The following is an 8,179-nucleotide window of genomic DNA, read 5'->3' on the forward strand; positions in this document are numbered from 1 at the left end:
TGGGGGGACACACAATTGACTGTATCAAATCGCTTCCTAAAAATCGACTTCTATAAATTCAACCTAATTTTGTAGTGTAGACATACCCTTAGATTTAACCTTCTTCTCCAGCATGGTATTAATTTCTTCATATTTAAACCCATAATCTCATCCAGTGCCATTTCCCTCAATAGCTGCAATGTTCACACTAAGGGATGTGCACTTTTCTTGCTCCAGATGAGCAGCAAGTCACAGCACCAGTATGTTGGGTGGCTTTTGAGACTTTATCCACTCAGTAGCCTCTGAGACCTTATTCACTTGGTTCCCAAAAATTCAGCTCAGCTTCAAACTTGTCCCTGAGGTTTCTTTATTGGAATACAGTTAAACTACACTTAAGTTGATTAGGCTCAAGGGTAGAGGGTGGTATAAGGCAAACCACATATCCAAAGGCATCCCCCCTTTGCCGCACAACAGCCAGACCTGACGTTTGTGACGGACATGTCAGACCTTGGATTGGGTGCTCATCTAGGGGACCTCAGGGCTTGTGGTCAGGAGCAGAGCAGTCGCTCCATATCAATGTGATGGAGCTCAGGGAGGTTCATTTAGCCACTTTGAGTGGTCACAGCATGACAGTTCTGATGGACAACATGACCGCCATATTTTATATAAACAAGCAGGTCGGAGCCCGTTCCTCACCCCTCTGCCATGAGGCTCTCCTCCTCTGGAACTTTTGCATAGCCCACGCCATTCACCTCAAGGCGTCATATCTCCTGGGGGTGCGGAAAGAACTGGCAGACCATCTCAGCAGGTCATACTGCATGCATGAGTGGACTCTCAGAGTGGATGTCATGTTTTCACTCTTCCGCAAGTGGGGGTTTCCCTGGGTAGACCTGTTTGCCACCAGGGGCAACGCCCAATGCCCACAGTTCTGCTCGTTACAGGGCCCCAGCCTGGGCTCAATAGCAGATGCATTTGCAATCCCGTGGGGAGGGGAATTGAAATATGCCTTTCCCCCGCTTCCTCTGGTGCACAAGGTCCTGCTCAAGGTGTGCAGGGACAGGGCGGCGGTCATCCTCATTGCCTCAGCGTGGCCCCGCCAGCACTGGTTCACCATACTCCTGGAGCTGTCCGTGGAAGCCCCAGTAACTCTGCCCCTACACTGGGTCCTCATCACGCAGGATGGAGGGCGACCACCCCAACCTGCAATCACTACTTCTGACAGCATGGAAGTTCTGTGGCTGAATACTTTGGAGGGACGCACTGGGTGGGGTGGGGTTGAGGGGAAGAGGGAAGAACAAGGCCACACTACACTTCAAAACTTATTGAATGCCAGCCTTCTGTTGCTTGGGCAGTCCTCTGGGGTGGAGTGGTTGGGTGCCTGGAGCCCCCACCCCCTTGTTCTTGGGCGTCTGGGTGAGGAGGCTATGGAACTTGGGGAGGAGGGGGGGCAGTTACACAGGGGCAGAAGCGGCAGTCTGTGCTCCTGCTGCCTTTCCTGCAGCTCCACCGGATATGTTTGATCTCCCAGTAGCCTCAGCATTGCATCCTGCCTCCTCTCATCTTGCTACCGCACCTCTCTTCTCATTTGTCCCTCCTGTCCTCATGTTCATTTTCTGCTTTCCTGGACTCTGACATCGTTTGCCTCCACGCATTCTGCTGAGCTCTTTCAGTGTGGAAGGACTGCATGAGCTCAGAGAACATTTAATTGCAAGTGCATTTTTTTCACCTTCTTATCTGCGCTAGCCTCTGGGACAGAGATGATAGGGGGAGAGTTGAAACATTTGCAGCTGTGGGAGGGAAAAAAAAGGAGGCCTGGTCTACATTAAGGGGGGGAAATCGATCTAAGATACGCAACTTCAGCTATGAGAATAGCATAGCTGAAGTCGATGCATCTTAGATCGACTTAGAATCACTTACTTTGTGTTCTCATGGCGTGGGATCAACGGCTGCCACTCCCCCGTCAACTTTGCTTCCGCCTCTCACCGAGCTGGAGTTCAGCAGTCGATGGGAGAGCAATCAGGGTTTGATTTATCAAGTCTACACAACACGTGATAAATTGATCCCCAATAGATCGATCGCTACCTGCCGATCCAGCAGATAGTGTAGATGTACCCGGAGAGTAGTATTTAAAAAGACACATTTTAGAGAACAATGGGTAGACTCTTTCACAGTGAACCAAGCTGTTAACATTACATAGGACATGTGCTTTCGGTACAAGGTCACATTTGACGCTTATATTGAAGGCCTGCCAGTTTGGTGTGAGAGATCACACACGCAAGGCTGGGCAACAGAATTCGGCTTGCAGGCAGCCATGGTAAGCCAGTCTTTCAACTTCTTCAACCTTCATAACATGTGGGAATGGTTTCAAACAGGAGCACCCTCCTTTCCCATACCAAGCACCCATTGGGTTGGCCATTTAAAAGGAGGGGCTATACTGGCTGCGAATGCATCCCAAGTCTTCAGGGCAAATTAATCATTAAACACTCTTGCTTTTAAACCACGCATTATATTTACAAAGGTACACTCACCAGAGGTGCCTTCTGGGGCTTCATGGTCTGTGAGCCTGTCTTAGGAGGGTATTGGCTCCAGGGTGACAAACAGTTCCTGGCTGTCGGGGAGAATGGTTTCTCCGCTTGCGTGCTGTGCGCTATCCTCATCCATCTCCATGTCCTCATCCCCAAAATCCTCATCCCTGTTGCATGAGACTCCCCCCTTGCAGGTGTCCACAGACAGGGGTGCGGTAGTGGTAGGGCCCTTCCCTAGAATTGCATGCAGCTCATCATAGAAGCAGCATGTCTGGGGCTCTGATCTGGAGCTGCCGTTTGCCTCTTTGTTTTTTTGGTAGTCTTGCCTGACCTCCTTAATTTTCACATGGCATTGCTGCGGGTCCCTGTTGTAGCCTCTATCCATCATGCCCTTGGAGATTTTTTTCAAATATTTTGGCATTTCGTCTTTTGGAACGGAGTTCTGATAGCACAGAGTTCTGATAGCACGGATTCGTCTCCCCAAACAGCGATCAGATCCAGTACCTCCCGTTCGGTCCATGCTGGAGCTCTTTTGCAATTCTGGGACTGCATGGTCACTGTGCTGATGAGCTCGCCATGTTGGCCAAACAGGAAATGAAATTCAAAAGTTCCCGGGGCTTTTGCTGTGTACCTAGCTAGTGCATCTGAGTTGAAAGTGCTGTCCAGAGCGATCACAATGGAGCACTTTGGGATAGCTCCTGGAGGCTAATACCATCGAATTGTGTCCACACTACCCCAAATTTGACCCGGTGATGTCAATTTCAGTGCTAATTACCTCGTCGGGGAGGAGTACATAAATCAATTTTAAGAGCCCTTTAAGTCGACAAAAATGGCTTTGTGTGGACGGGTGCAGGGTTAAATCGATCTAACGCTGCTAAATTCGACCTAAACTCGTAGTGTAGACCAGGGCTAAGAGTGGAGAGAAGTATTCGGGGGAGACTGGGATCGGATGAAAAAGGAACTCCAGAGAGTGGGACTAGACAGGCAAAAAAGAATGCTTGGCAGAGCACAGCAGAGGGCTATTGAATGCTTCTGACATTTAAAAAAAAAAATGTAGGACCCATTGACAGCCATGAAAAAAAATAGTATCTATGTTTTTTTACCCTATGCAAAGAAAGCTCAAATCAAGGCACTAGATTCACAAGAATTATTTCTGGTGGCTAAAACTTTACAAACAAAATGTGCCACCTTAATAAAAGTAAAAATCATAAAAAGCAGATAAAAGTTGTAGAAAAAAGCTAAATGAAAAAAAAATTCCTAAAAGGTCAGAAAGAAAACAATGTCTGTTATCTATTTGCATAAATCCAAAGGAAAAAGCAACCATCCTTCATGGACTGTATTTAATGTAGGACGGCTTTTCAGGTAAAGTGTACTGAGTTAAAAAGTAAGTGCAAAAACCATAAATAAGCTTAATGCCACCAAAAGGATTTGCCTAAGAAATGTGTCACTTTAAAACAAAAAGTTAAAAAAAGCATTTGCACAAATGAACACTGCAGAGTTTGGAGGTAAACAGTTGGGGGTTGTGGAAATGTTAAAGTTAAAGCGTTCAAGAAGAGAAGAGGAATGCGTGGTTTAATAATGGAACCCACTTATGGCAGTATAATAATAAAACCCATCATAAAACAAATTATGCAAAGGGAAGGTCTGGTGGTGACAAATTCCACCACTATGTGCTTCATCCCCCAAGAAGCCATTAGACCTTTTGAGAAAAATGGCCTTTCCTGAGAAATGTGTCTGTAAATAATCGATTGTGCTCTAAATACAAAACACACAATTCCAATTTATAATATTATATAGTTAATATAACAAATTAAAAGTTAAATTGTAAAAAGTGTGCATTCCTATGGAACATGCAGTATGTACAGTTTAAAAAGGTAACAAAAAGGTAAATAAAACATGATACTTAATTAAAATTCAATAGACTACAAAGAAAAACCACGATAAGTTCTTTTTCAAATAGCTGTGTGCTTTAAAAGCAAAAACCAACCCAGCACAAATAAATCAATCAGTAAATATAAAAAGTAAAGCTATTAATCCTTTTAAAAATCATATTAAAAATGCCATCCAAATTCTGTTTTAACCAGTTATTAATTGTGAATAATAAAGCTACTTTAAATGGTTCAGTGGCCATTCAAAAAAAATCTGACAAAACTGCTAATCATTAAAATCCTATCCAAAAGTTGTTTAATTGTAGTGTAAAATAAATAATTGTTTTGTTTTCTTAGTAACAGTAAAATTTTGTAAATAAAAAAATTAAAATGTCCTAAACTAAAAACAAGTCCAAATAATTTAGGGTTAAAATGTATTAAAAACATTGTACACAAATGTTCAATTGATTGTGTCAGTATTAGGAAATTTTACCAGTCTGCAGTTACTTTAAAAATTGTGTCCACTAAAATTTGGTAAAATATAGTCAAAAACTGCTTTTAAAAAGAAAAAAAACTTTCTAAACAAAAATGCTACTTTAAAATGCACAAAACTGCCAAGGTGAGGGGCAACTACATTGAAAAAAGTGTATAGAATTAGCACAAAAAAATGGAACAGTTTAAAATTAGTATGTTACTCTAAAACCAAGCTGATATAAAAATGCTGTTAAAACATACCCAAGCATTTCAGTAAAAAATAGGAGCAAAAGTACAGCATCCATTAAATTAAGTAAAACCAAAACATAATTAATAAAACTTTAACTGTATATAATATACATAGTTGTAATTGCTTTTTAAAGGTACTGTATAGCATTAAGTCAGTGTGGTCTAATAATATCATGTATCATTTACATATGATACATGCCGTACAATGTAAAAGCAGCCTTAAGTGATATGAAGCAAGAAAACGTGCCCTCTTATCACCACAGAAAAGATCGCATCTGGAGATGACAGGTTTATTTCACAATATCCAGCAGCAATGAAGGAAAATGGAGAGAAATGCTTCATGCATGCCACTTATCACACTTAGGTGAAAAGCTGGAGAAAGTGATTCTTGCATCAACTTGATACTTGACATGGAACAAAGGATCCAATAAGGATGCATAGCACATAAAATACAAGATGAATAAGTCAACCTATTCCAACTCCTTTGTAAACAGGAAGGATATTGAGCTCATCTTAATGTATTCTTAGCTTATTTTTTCTTTATACTATTTAAGTTTGCCTCAGAAGGTGACTTTTCACAAACACACATAATAATATAACAAAAGCCTCATGAATGCCATAATTTTATAGCGACAGAATTTATCCTTAGAGGCAGCTGAAAATTTTGGCCACAGAAATTTCACCCCCTGGAAATTCACCCTCTAACTTTTCTGTCTTTAGCACTTAGTAAGAACATTTTGCTAAAACAATATTTTCCCTGGTTGCATTTTCCTCCTCCACAAGGAGGAGTCCAGTTTTCAGTGTACGTGCTCCTGTCAAGTGCCAACCTTGAGTCTTGAAGAGCAGGAGCTTCTTGGACAGTTTTCTTTGATTAGGACAAAACAGCTTGGAGGTCCTTCTTCTTCCCTCAAAGGAGGAAATCACTAACCATTCAATAACCATTCCCACCTAGACCTCTCCCCTTTCACCTACTCTCACTCTTCTTACACTTCTTCTCACTGCTGCCCCCAGCACATAGAAAATAGAAAAACATAATTAATACCATTATATAGTCACTGGATCCTGTCTTAAGCAACCACTTGAGTGGCTATTTAACAGAAAAGGTCTAATAAAGGTAGAGAATAATTATTTTCAGTCTCAATGGGGATTTTTTAGGGTCATTTGAAGACAGGAAGTTGCAAAATAGAAGTAGTCTCTAGTTTAACTAATTCCATTTTTAAAACACTTGCAGTAGTTTGAGATGCATACAGATTTAGAATTTCCATCATGCCAAAAAATTCAGCTCGTGTACTGCAGAAGTCATGAGGCCTTTGCACAGAATACACAGGGATTTAAGAATAAACCTTTGTACTCTAAGAGATATCTACTTAAATATAATTCCATAAATTATTTTTGCTGCCAATGACAGGAGTATGGCCTTTTCTCTGCAATTTAGTTATATGTCATTCTTAATGTGATAAACATTCATGTGATTTTTTTAAAAACTTCCTCACACATCTCATGTTGCTTTCTTCCTTCACAGCTGGCTGTTTGATAATCTGTCTCCTCTCAGACAGCTTATTACCCTCCTCCAAAAACCAGACTGGAAATTCAAGTTCATTAGCAGACCTTGTATTCATACAACATGTTCAGCTTTCAAGGTGAGATATCATCTTATTCTACCTCAAGATTCAGAGAGAGAGAGAGAGAGAGAGAGAGAGATATGAGACAGAACAAAAGCATCTTTATCCATTATGATTTATTCTCTACAATACTTCATTAGAGGATAGAGTTCAATGATTTACACTCAGAAGTTATATAGCTAGGAGGCAACCAAGTGTAATACAAATAATTGGTCTGACATCTCTGCATCGAATGTCAAAAGAAGTCTCCTTGCTTTAAGGAAATAAAATTAAATTAACCAAAAAAATGAAACATGTAGGTTCCAGAATACAAACAGAAAACAGCACTAAGTCTGTGAAGATTGCAGATGTTAACGTATTACGAAAAACAGGTAATCCTGTCCCAAAGTTAAAATGAACTTCCAGGATTTCTTAGACTTTTTTGTTCTTATAAACTGTAGCTATATGTGATATTTTGACCATAAAACTTTTCAGACTGAAATGGCCTCTAGAGAGATTGGATGTTTAACATTATGAAAAAGAAAAGTTTAGGAACCTCACAGTGGAAACATTCCAACACTGACATCTCCAGTGATCAAAGACATTCTCCTGTAGTTACTGTAAAACAAGACAATGCATAATTGCTGCACGGTAACTTCCCAGCGATGGTTATCATGAGAATAAACCCTTCTGGACCAAAAGGCATTTAGCTAAGGATGAGCAAAATCCAAACCAGCTGACTATTGCTGGGACCCTTCAAAGAGCAGATTTTACCTGCTATCCAGCTGAGTGCTACAGCAACTGACCCCTGCAGAGACAATCTTTAATCCTAGTGGTCAACATTTATTTTGGTTGCCCACTTCTTGTTAGGCAACTGAAAGGCCGTATATTTCATTTCAGACTTGTCTCATCCTTATGCATACCTGCCATCTAAAGATCCAGAAATGGGTTTATTTCCTGAGAACCACTGTCCCTGCCAGAGATTTTTCTGAGATGATGCGATTACTGGCATGCTTTTCAATTGATTTCTAACTGGACCCAACTTGGGACTGATTCTGAGGGTGCCCAGTTCTCAGACAGCAGACTGGTATTTCTTGAGTCTGCTTGCTCTTCCACTCAAAGCACCAAGACAAGAACACAGTCCATCTTTAACAGAGGCATTTTAATTTATAGACTGGGTGGGGGGGATGGAAGTGCGAGGGGTAAGGCTTCCCCACTCCCGAGCCATTCAGACCACTTCCATCTAATGCAACTAGGTCACTCAGTCCTAAAGTTCTGATCTTAAAATGTCAGCTAACCCACTCCCTCCTCTATTAAAATTCAATCCAATCCAGAGAACACAATACACTTGTTAAAGACACAGATCAGGGCAAACATTTTAAAAAGAAACTATAGAGTCGTGTAGCCTGGCACTATACGCCTGCATGACCTGTCTCGCTAGTGTGCCCAAGGTTGAACAGCCTGGCACTATATACGTGCATGA

This window comes from Mauremys mutica, chromosome 9 (assembly GCF_020497125.1).
Source record: "Mauremys mutica isolate MM-2020 ecotype Southern chromosome 9, ASM2049712v1, whole genome shotgun sequence".
Lineage (NCBI taxonomy): Eukaryota > Metazoa > Chordata > Testudines > Geoemydidae > Mauremys > Mauremys mutica.